Source organism: Cherax quadricarinatus, chromosome 74, assembly GCF_038502225.1.
Source record: "Cherax quadricarinatus isolate ZL_2023a chromosome 74, ASM3850222v1, whole genome shotgun sequence".
Taxonomy (NCBI): Eukaryota; Metazoa; Arthropoda; class Malacostraca; order Decapoda; family Parastacidae; genus Cherax; species Cherax quadricarinatus.
In genome coordinates, this window is record NC_091365.1 from 22,185,559 (window position 1) to 22,197,740 (window position 12,182).

A 12,182-nucleotide genomic window follows, 5' to 3' on the forward strand; every position below is an offset into this window, starting at 1 on the left:
TGTGTGGATTGGTGTTAGTTATATCTCCAGTTCTCACCCTGCTGTTGGTGAGGGCGGACGCAGAGCGTGCGGCTGGTGCCCTCTGGTGTCTGTATTGAGAAGTTTTGTTTTCTCAAGATGGCGGAACGCAGAAAAAGAGTCAACACTGTCTGTGTAAAATTGTTGAAAGGTGCAATATACCAGGACACCGCTGACGTCATTCTGCCTCTTGTGATAAGAGATACGTATGGAATCCCACGTGAGGATTTATATGGGATTTCTCTGAACGGCAACGCGAGAATTTTTGTGAAATTTGTGTCGTCTGCTGCGTATGTGAGTGTTGTGGATGCCTTTCAAGAAAAACGGATTGTTATCAACGCTAGTCTGGAGGTGCGCCTGCGTGATGTATCGACAAGTTATACGTGGGTTCGTCTACGTAATATCCCCTTCGAGGCAGACGAGGTGGACATCCGTCGGACTTTTGGGCGCTATGGCACCGTACAAGCTGTCCAAATTGGGCGTTGGTCCCAGGGTTTTTATGCTGGTATGCTCGCAGGTTCCTTTTCTATGAAAATAACATTGAGACATCCAATTCCCTCGTTTGTCATGTTGGAAGATTTTCAGACGCAGGTCTACGTAACCTACCCGGGCCAGGTTCGGACGTGCCGCCTGTGTGGTGCAACGGGTCATATGGCGGCGTCTTGTGAGCACCGACGAGGGAAACAACGGTCGGACCTGACAGACACTGCATCCAAAGATACGATGGAGGAGGGTGAGCTGGGCCATCAGAAGCCCACAATGGTGGACGACGTGCTGCAGATTTTACCAGCGGATGTAAAGTGGAGTGAAGCAGTGGATGCTGCAGAGGGGGTCGTCTCGACGCTACCACCAGCGTCGGAGATCGAGGCGATTGGGTGCGTGGACAGTGCGTCACCTCAGGTGGAAGAGGAGGCACAAACGCCATTGATATTGCCCAGTTTTGAAGACTTACAGAGGATCCTCAATAGCCCGGCGACAGAGGGTTTACCGCCTACATTAGCGGTGTCGCCTGTGGTCGACCATGGTCTAGCGGGACGTGTGGGCGGTGAAGATAGGCGTACGACTTTTACGTCTGTGGTGGTGACGGATGTCGAGGTACATAGAACAGACAGCGATGGGCCTATGGACTATGAGGGAGTGTCACGGAAGAGGCCCAGTACACACGTGGAGGACGATGTCTTAACACCAGGTCAAAGGTCTGGTAAAATGGTGTGGGCTGACGTAGCCAAGGGAGTTAAGGGACCCCCCTTAGAGAAGTTAAGTGGGAGTGTGGGGAAAACGGGCAGGTGCAGCAGTGGCAAGTCCAAGTCAGGTATAAAGGTGATGGGAAAACGAAATGAGAAAACCTAACCAGAGAGTTCAAGTGTATAACAATGAATGTCAATGGCCTCAGAGCAGAGGTCAAGAGACGTTGGGTAGAGGTATCGCTCAGACGTATGAATGTTGACGTTTTTTTTATACAGGAACACAATTTTCGGTGTGGTAGTGAATTACGTGTGCAAGGGTATAAGTGCTATGCGGGAAATTCGGATAATCTCAAAGGTGGGGTTGTGATAGGCATAAGGGAGACCAGCCCTTTTAAGCTTGTAGCATGGGAGTGGGGCGGAGGGGGCCGGGTTGTGCATGTGGTGGGTTTGTGGGGGAACATTCAGGTGGGTTTCGTGGGAGTATATATGCCAGCGACAACAAATCGACGAGTAAAAGAGGATTTTGTACGCGATGTTTTGGTTTATTTTCTCAGAAGTCTACCCTTAGTTTCTGTCGTGGCAGGTGATTGGAATTGTGTGATCCGGGAAAAAGACGTCGAACCGCGTGGTGGGGGGTGTAATTTAAGGGTTTTACGTGAGGTATTGCAAGCGATTGGTGTAGTGGATGTTGTGGGTAGCGACGGGTGGAATGTGGAACATACGTTTTGTAGAAGGGGTTACGCTGCGCGGTTGGACAGGGTTTATATCACCAACTTAATCCGTGGTGGCAGGGTCGATTGTGTTGATCTGGGTTTCTCAGATCACCGTGGTGTTCTGGTAACACTCGAGTGGGAGGGCGCTATCCGTGTATTTACTAGTTATTGGAAATTAAATGTCAGCTTGTTGTAAGGAGTCGATGCTGTGGAAGCTTTCAGGTTATGGTGGGTTGACTTCTGGAATAACGGGAATGGGATAGAGGATGTTGTAGAGTGGTGGCATTCAAAGGCGAAACATGCAATACAGGGTTTTTATAGACGGTTAGGGAAGGAGGAGGCGTGTTATAGATATGGGAAGCAAAAATATTTAGAGGGACAGCTGAGGGATTGTTATGGTACAGGCGGGAGGTATGACCTAGCGGAAATAGAGTGTCTACATAGTCAATTACGGGAAATTCAGAATGATAAATTTCAGGCTTTGAGGGTGCGAGCTGGGATTGAGGAGGTGCTTTGGGGGGATAAACCCTCAGTTGGGGTTCTGCGTAGTTTCAGAATGCGACGTATGGCGACGACAGTTTTGTCAGTAGTGGTCGGTGATGACTTGGGTGGTTATCATAAAGGACAAAGGCTAGTTACTACTGAGAGCATTGGGACCTATTCAGACCAATGGTTTGAGAGAAAATGGAAGGGTAGAGAGGGGAATCGAGAGGCGAGGGAAGCTTTACTGCGTGGCATAGTGGCAAATTTGAGAGACGTGGATCGAGAGGACATGGAGGGTTGTATATCGGAGGAGGAGGTTTCCAAGGCTGTTCAGGGACAGGCACTGAGGAAATCACCTGGTTGGGATGGGATACCAGGTGATTTTTATGTAGTTCATTGGGAACTGTTAAAACACATGTTGGTTCGACTTTACAATTCAATGAAAACTAGAGGTAGCATGGGCGGTGAAGCGGGGTTGGGTGTTGTAGTATTGGTACCAAAGGCCGAGGTCTGTGAATCTTTGGAGGCATATAGGCCCATCATATTGATGGGGGCGGATTATAAGATTTTTGCGCGTATTTTGGCAAACCGGATGAAACGAGTTTTGGACAAGGTAATATGGGAAGGGCAATACGGGATTCCTGGCCGATCTATGAGAGATGGTCATCGACGCCTCAAAAGTTTCGTGAAAGATTGTAGTGGAGGCGGAGTCATAGGATTGGATTGGGAAAAGGCTTTTGACAATGTGGATAGGGAAACATTATTAGCTATATTATTGAAGAAGGGTTTCGGGGAAGAAATAGTAGCGTGGGTACGTATGTTATATACGGAGGCACAGGTACGAGTCCAGGTCAGTGGGAGGGTGGGGTCCGCGATAGGCATGGGGTGGGGGCTGCGGCAGGGGTGTCCCCTCTCGCAGCTTTTGTTTGCCTGTTTGCAGGACCCCTTTTATAGATTGGTAATGGTTGGGGTGGGGGGGGTAGGATTGTGCGCAGGAAGAAGCAGTAGAAATTTTAGGTTATGTGGACGATACCACCATCTTGGTGCACAGTAGGAATGGTTTAGCGTTCATAAATAAGGTTATAAGGTTTTTTAGCGATGCGTCTTCCATGCGCATTAATAGAGAAAAATCCAAACTTTTGGAGGTGGGGTCCTGGGTGGGCGGGACGTTAGGTACGGAGTATGGGTGGAGAACCGTTGAGCGGATAAAGATCTGTGGTGTGCATTTTTGCAATGACGAACAGGCAGCGCGTGCATTTAATTCATCCATTGTAGTTACAGCTGCAATTCGTAGGATGGCGGTATGGAGACCAGGTGATGTAACATTACACCAAAGAGTAATAGTTGTCAACGTACTGGTGTATAGTAAATTATGGTTTGTTTCAGCGGTCTATCCATTGATGACGGACGATGTGTTGCGGTTACAGAGGAAGGCTTTGGATTTCATATGGGGTTACCATAGGCATTGGTTAGGGAAAGACATAGTTATGACGCACGTAACTCGGGGAGGTTTGGGGCTAATACCACTACACAGTCGACTAATGGGCATATATGTACGACAGGAATACCTAACAAGGGGTGGGGTCAGGGGAGTGAGAGTTGATGCAGTGATGAGGGAGGTTCGACGATGGTGGGTGGGGAAGGACCTCACAAGGTGCGAAGCAATGTTACGGCACTTATTGATGGTGCAAAACCCTGTGAGAGTTAAGGCAGGTAAACTAGATAATATAGGTATAACATCGGCGGAAGTCATCGGTGCTGAGGTTTTCCCAGGATATAATTGGAAGACTATATGGCAGGGGTTCAAGAAATTGCGCTTACAACCACGGGTTAGGGAAACTGGTTACCGATTCCTCCACGGGATTTTGGCGTCCAAGGCACAATTGTACATTATGGGAATGGCCCAGGATCAGACCTGTGCGTGGTGTGGGTGGCCGGAAACGGCGTTTCTTGTTGTATACTTTTGTGACAGTTTACATAAGGTTAGGGATTGGTTCAAGGGTGTTCTCCGAAGAGTGGGAGGGGGGGGTTTGTCGATGCTTAGAGTTTTGAGTCTTGAAATGGGAGATTGCTCGGATGCTGTACGACGTTCTGTGTCATATTTGGTACTTGACTATTTATATGTGTCATGGGGTATTCGGGGGCTTAGGGATGCGATGCGTGTCAAGGCGCTGATGTGTCATGTTTATAGGACGAAATGTAGGAATAGAGAGGTATATGGGCAATGCTGGGAGGGAGCTTTTTCTTTGGGGTATAGGAATCTAACGATGGAAACGTTACGGGAGTAATGAGGTGGGGGTAGGTATAATCGCTTGGTGGGGCCTTGGGGTTGGTATCCCGGGGGGGGGGAGAGAAGAGTTAGTTTTTTTTTTTGGGGCGTCTGGACTGTATGTTTTATTTGGTGTGTATGGTGAATCTGGGTGTAATGTAGGGTGAAGGAAGGGAACCTTGTGTGGTCTGGGGTATAGTGTCTTTCTGGCGTGAATGAGTATCATAGTCTGAGAAAGGATGGGGGGAGTGGTACTCAGAACCAAGGTATGGTTTTCTTATGCTGAGTCATGTTGAACCACTAAGTCACCAACAGAGGCTACGCCGTGTTTAATGTTTATGTTATACAAAATTTTCTAATTTGCCAGGTTGGTGTTAGTTGCATATAGTGTGAATTGTTTGGAGTTTTGTAATGCAATTGTTTTTGCGATGTATTCTGTGTGCACCTGTTAGTACTGGTTTTACTAAGTACATAAGAGTCACAGCAATGTATGTCATGTGACCTGCGAGTCGTAAAGTGTGTGCTGGAAGATTTGTGTTTTAATTAATGGTAGAAGTTTTAAGTGGGTAATAGTCTTAACATGTTTGTTTCAAAAAACACTTCTTTCCTATGTTGTGCTATAATTTATATGATGCGGTCTTCTTGAGTGGTCCATTATTGTGCCAAGTACTGTATATTACATGCCTCTCGATATCTTACTGATGATATTGACTATTCCACTTTTGTTACAAGGTATGGATCGGTTGTAAGCACATTTGGTAGTAGGGAATAAATTGGTGGGGTGAAGTGGGATCCTGCCGGGGGGGAGGGTTGATGGATGACTGCTTTAGGATAACCATAGTAAAAGTTTCTGTGTATTACGTCAGTTGTCATTCTATTGTTTATGCCATGCATTATTGTAAGCAGTACGATTATTTCCAGTGTATTATGCAGACACAGATTTTTACATATCGTGGATATTTTTTTTGTGTGTAACCACGGTATAGCTTTGTTTTGCAGGGTAGCTCCATTATGTTTTGTTGATATTATACGTCTTGGTCTGTATCCTAGGAATTGGGAAGGGGTTTTGCTTTTACACAGAACACTGATGTGTGTATGTAATATTGTTTATTGGATAGCAGTCCTGTAACGCTTTCTCATTTTGATTTATATTTGTTGTATGGATTTTATTAATAAAATATAAAAAAAAAAGTTATATCTTATGGGCAATTAAATATCACAATACCGTGGCTTGAGCACCACACAGATAACTTGTACTTACGAGAGTGGAGCTTATGACGACTAGAACTATTTACAAGTTACACAGCGAAACTAGAAGGATGATGGTGAGGTATTTGCCAAGAGCGAAGACCTTCCACGGGTCTTATCCAGATGGTGACACGTCACTGGCTCCTGAAGGAATGTCCGTGTATGTTTACAGCCTTATATCAGGGTCAGCCCTATTACAAGAGTACGGTGAGTATTCTTTGGGCCAAGTAGAGTACCGTTCACATCTCTCTGGCGAGGACAGCCCTAGGACAAGGTGAGAGTTCTTCTGGTCAAGTTTTATACCTTAACAACCCTATGGTGTCAGCAGTTCTTTGAAGAGAGCTCGGAGAGTTTTCTTCAGTACAAGTGGTGCAGCAGTTACCTACAATCATCGCTGACGCCCTGTAGCTGGGGCACTTAATGTCTTTGGCTCAAGTGGTATCTTTGGTCCGGTGTGAACGGTGGTATAAGTCATCTCCAACTCAACAGACCGGTCTGCTACCTTATCCACTAATACGGCTTGTATGGAGTAGCAAAACTGCTTGTACAGGAGACAGGGTTAAATCTAAGGGCCGGCGTTCTCGCTAGTACGAGGCCCTAGACTCTCAAAATTTCTGCGCCATTTGAGTCATTCCCTGGGTTCGGGAAGCAGACAGATATAAACAAGAACACTTATCTTGAGAGAGAATATGGTAAGAAAAGTAGTGAATGCACATGTCACTGTGCATTGGCTTGCAATAAACGGAAAAAGAACAGCCTGTAGACGAGCAATGGACGGAAACCACGTCATGAAGTTCAGTCTACTAAATTTTATTTTTTATTTTATGGGATGTACTGTGATTTATTATTTTATGTTTTTACACGACACTTGTCACTATACTTATGCGAATCAAAGTGTTTCCTCAACACTACTTCTTTCTCTTGCTTCAGCTGCAGCCTTCACTGCACAATCATGTGAGTAATACTGCAGTCCCCTCTATCAGAGGAACACATTAAGCAAGAAATACCATACGTAGGTGTTTATGTTTGCTGAACATGCCTTAAATTGTCCATTGGTTTGACAAGTCGAATCCGATGATGGTCCTTGACCGATTGAATTATTATAAACCAAACAAAACGCTAAACCCACTAGAGTCATACAGTGCTGCAGGACAGGTGGTGTTGATGGAGCAGAGAAGAGCCAGGAGTGGAGAGAATAACAGAGATGGAGTTAGAAAGGGCTGTGAGGAGTGCCGAAGGAAGCTTTATCAAAATCTTTGCATTAAATCTGTTGCTGTCAAAAAGTCAAAGAAGGAGTCTGTGTCAAAGGTGGGGCCGTCAGCAAATAGGGAAGATAAAGTAAAAGTGTCAAAGCGACGTCAGCGTCAGCGGTAAATTCTTCGTACTCATTGAAAAACAGGACGACAATCCAAATCACCTAATAAGAGAAGAGGTGACGGTAATGAAGAAACTAAAAATGCAACACTCGATAATTCTCGAGAAGGAGAAACATACACATAGCAGTAAATGTTGGTTTCAGTGTAATGCAGAGCGAAGTATGAACAATGATCTGGTGGTATGGTACATGTGTTCGCACATCAAGTGTATTTTTCATTAAAAGTTCCATTGGGAAAAGGATTTCATGAATGCAATAAAATATAGCCCGAGACAGGATGGATAACAGCGGAGCGCAATTTAGGTTCTTGTAAACAGATACAAATGGGGAAAACTGGGAGAGCAACACCTGAAGTTCACCCCGATTACCCCTGAGGTCTCGGATATTCTATTGTAAATAAATCATGATTTACGAAGAGAAGTATACTGGTAACATGAAGTATTAAGTGTCTATGGACTAGGTGGGTTAGTAAAGTCTATATGATGAGGTAGTGAAAGATGACTAACCAGCGAAGGACTGGAACACAGCAAAGAAAAGCGCCGTGTGGATGGTTTAGATGAGTGAGGAGGAGTGATGGGAGGTGGATCAGTGTCCATCATTGGTTTTGTCTCTTCAATATAGTTGGAGACAGCTTCAGGTCTTCCAGAGGACAAGGTAGTACATCACAGACAGAAGTGGAAGGGTGAATAAAGATCAGGGACGATAGAAGTTACCAAAGAAAGAGGGGTGAGAGGTTAGAGTTAGCTTGGGAAGAAACTTCTGAGGGGACAAGAGAGGAGGGAACTGTACGATGGGGAGAATGAACCTCTACATCCGTAAATGAAACATTAAGAGGCACAGAGACTGGAAACGACAAATGTTTGGGAAGGATAAGTGAAGGAGTGGTTAAAGGAGATTTAATCGTTGGGGATGTTATTGACTTGGGAGAAGTAGAGAGGCGAAGGGAAGGTGTAGTTGTGGCAGGTATTGTAGACATAGATACATTCAAACGAGATGACTCAAGGACAGTTTGAGGCAACGAGGTAGGGCCCTCAAAGGCCAAGGCTGCTAAAGAGTTAGAAACAGAGGTGACTGTGGAAGTTGTGACCACAGAGGATTGTTATTATTATTATTATTATTATTATTATTATTATTATTATTATTATTATTATTATTATTATAAAAAAAGAACCGCTAAACCCACTTGGGTCATACAGCGCTGCTGGACAGGGGGTGATGCCATAATATAGTGAAAAGGATAACTGAGGTAGCGTTAGGAAGGGCTGTGAGGAGTGGTAAAGGAAGTATTATCAGTTTGTGTAATAATCAGGTGCTGTTAAAAGGTCAAAGAGGTAGTCTGTGTCAAAGGTGAGATCGTCAGCATGAAGGGAAGATAAAGTAAGGGTGTCAGAGTGGTGATGACATCGCAGGTAAATTCTACGTGCTCGTTGATAGACATGACAGTTTAAAAGAATATGGGATTTAAATCTGGAACCAGACAATTCTCGCAGAGTGGGACAGGGCATCACTTCATGAGATACTCGTGAGTGAGACAGGTGTGCCCGATGCGGAGACAAGAAATTGTAGTCTCCCAACCTTGGCATCGATGACAAGAAGGCAAGAAGCCTAAACTTGGTTTGATTGAATGTAATTTGTTATGAGGCGTATCGGACCAACGTTGTTGCCAACGGTTGTGAAGGTGGTTAGAGATTACAGCAAAATTGTCTGAGAATGGAACACCTCTATATGAAACTGGGAGGTCATGTACTGCTGACCGCGTTGCAGAGTCTGCCTGCTCATTGCCCCGAACATCCCCATGATCAGGGGCCCAACAGAAAAAGATTTCTTTGTTTTTGCTAGTAATGCTGAACAACCGAAGTTGTATATGAAGAACTAGTGTATGGTATACCTGCTCGTTCGTGGAGTTCGCTTGCATTAAAAGTTCCATCGTGAAAACTGTCCGATGAATGCAATAAAATTTAGCCCGAGACAAGACGGATAACAACAGAGAGCATTTTAGGTTCTTGTAAACAGACACAAACAGAGGAAAACTGGGAGAGCAACACCTGAAGCTCACCTCAATTACCCCTGAGGCTTCAAATATTCCACTGTAAATAACTCAGGATTTACGAGGAGAAGTATACTGGTAATATAAAGCAGTAGGGGTTAACGGTCTACAAGGGTTAGTAAAGTCTACATGAGGTAGCGGAAGACGAGTCAGCAGCGAGGATTGGAATGCTGTGAAGACAGAAGTTACCAAAGAGGAGGAGGAGGATGAGAAGTAGAGTTAACTTGGGAAGAAACTTGGGAGGGGACAGGAAAGTAGGGAACTGTACGAGGGGAAGGATGAACCTCCATACCCGTAACAGAGACAGTAAGAGGAAAAGCATTAGACACAGAGACTGGAATGGAAAAATGTTTAGGAAGGATAAGTGAATAAGGGGTGACCCGTGGCCTGGTGGCAAAAGTTCTTGTTTCACACGGTGAGAGTCCGGGTTTGACTCCCGGTATAAGGAAACACTGAGAGTGTTCCTTACACCGGTTATCTATATTCACCCATCAGTAGAGTGGGTACCTGGGTGTTAGTCGACTGATGTGGGTCGAATCCTGATACAAAAACTAACCTAATTTACCCGAAATGCACTGCTTAACAAGCAGCTTTCTATGTAATAGTATGTCACTGATGTCAGCTATGGTCTGTATACCTTGTACATGAATTTGTGGAAATGAAGATGTTCATTTATTTATTTAGAACTTGGAGGTCTTTGAGCTCAAGTTGCTCCAGAATGTCGTCATCACATGTCCGGAAATCACGCTGAACAATGATCTGAGGCAGAACAACGGTACCACTGCGAGAACTGACAGAAACGTCTTTTCGAATTGTTACAGGGATAACGTTTATGGAAAAAAAAATTTGTATTTTATTTAAAACCAATACAGCATTACATATATAAATAACCATTAAAGAACATCTGAAATCACAAAACCTGAAACTCATTACTGTTACAATAACCCCTATACTAAATCCGACACAAAAAGAATACGTCTTAACACTGGCTACAACCTGCATGTAGACCATCACAGTGAAAACAAACTCCATCAATATACATGTTATAATCAAACAGTTCTTGTAATTTTAATTCATTACTTTACAACAACCTTTTGTAATCTAGCCAAAAACTTACATCAAGAAACTACACTTAACAGCAACACAATACCAGGTTTATAACCTATTATATAAACGTGAAATGAAAACAAACCATCATATAGATTTATCACAAAACTACCACACCTACCACATATCATACATACAAACCAAAAATAAAATAACACATCATGACTCGAAAAAAAAGGAAATTACTCAAGAATTGTGTCTATAAGACCAAAATATGCATCCAAAATACATAAACAAAAACCTTCGATTACATCTAACATTCATGAAATAACGTTTAACATTCATATCGAGCCCATGGGCTCCACATTCACACATGGCATGAAAAAGTACGATTACCAATAGTGACATTATAAGTTTGTCTTGTTCCCCCCCACACGCATACCACTTTATCATAATAAAAGAAGCACAATATATTCTGACGCAATAACACACGGCAAACCTCATACCCAATACTCTCATAACCTACACACCATAAAACACCATGTCTCTTTAACATATAAGAGGTGTTCCAGGCATACTCTCACATACTAGCCCCCCCGGGGAGACCAGCCCGCCGCATCCCCTGACCCTCTCCCCTCCTACATCCCCAAGAGAACCCGCACCGTTAAACCACGATAGCTTACAGGGAAATCCCTCTCCCACCTTATCCCATAAAGAACCCGATTCTGACACAGCGTACGATGCAAAGTTGCCTCCAATACTCTTTTACGCACCTCCCCCTCCACCTGACCCCTCATTGCCTACGACACATACACAAAATCCACAATAAGGTAACCAAGTGCCCGCTGCACAGGGATTCCCACCCCTCCCACATCCAAACTTAGAGCCCGCAAGACCGAAATCCCCCCTCCCACCCATCGTACCACTCTCCCCATCCACTCCCGCACATCCCCCAATCGTTCACAGAAATAGACTGCATGAAAGGCTGTATCCTCTCCCCCACAAACCCCACAGACGCCCTCCTCACGAATCCTCCTGTCTCAAAGAACCACACCTGATGGCAGAATACCATGCAAGAACCGGAACATCACCTCCCGCTCCAGCGGCTGGATGCGTAGCCTACACAACCTATCCCAAATATCCCCCCATGCATACATTGGATACACTCCTTCCACAGTCGCCACTTCCCTTTCCCCCACCACTTTCTCTAAAACCCCCACCCTCATGTGTGTCATATCCCTAGCATACAAGAGCACCTGCAACATGTCCTCACACACATGCAAATCCTTCCCTCCCCACCATCTTCTGACATCCTCATACAAAAGGTGCAACCCACCACCTTTACACCCCCCACTCGGAGAAACCCCCTTTTTACATATACACTCATAATCCTACTCTTTAAATTAATTAACCCCAGTCTGCCTCTGCGCACTGGGAGAGTTACAGCCCCCCTCCATAACCAATCACATCCCGACCCCCAAATAAACCTAAAGACTCTCCTCAATAATGCTGCAATACCTGATTGCAACAAAGGGTACATAGTGACTACATGCCAAATTTTACTATATAGTAAGACGTTTACTACAATAACCCTCTGATGAAGCGTTAAATGTCCTGGCCGCAACCCATCCAACTGTCTATTCACCCTTTCCACGACATTCCCAGAATTAACCATCCTAGCTTGCTGTACATCCTGCATATACTCAATCCCACAAATCTTAACCTGATTCACAACACCCCACCTCCCACTACCCTCTCCCCCCACCTCCCACTACCCTCTCCCCCCACCTTCCCC

At 44.8% G+C, this 12,182-nt stretch overlaps 1 protein-coding gene across 1 annotated transcript in view; it reads left to right on the top strand.

Moving 5' to 3' along the window:
- Positions 1 to 12,182, top strand: part of LOC128700117 (zwei Ig domain protein zig-8-like) — a 197,594-nt gene that overhangs the window by 129,164 nt on the left and 56,248 nt on the right. The window lies entirely within an intron of this gene.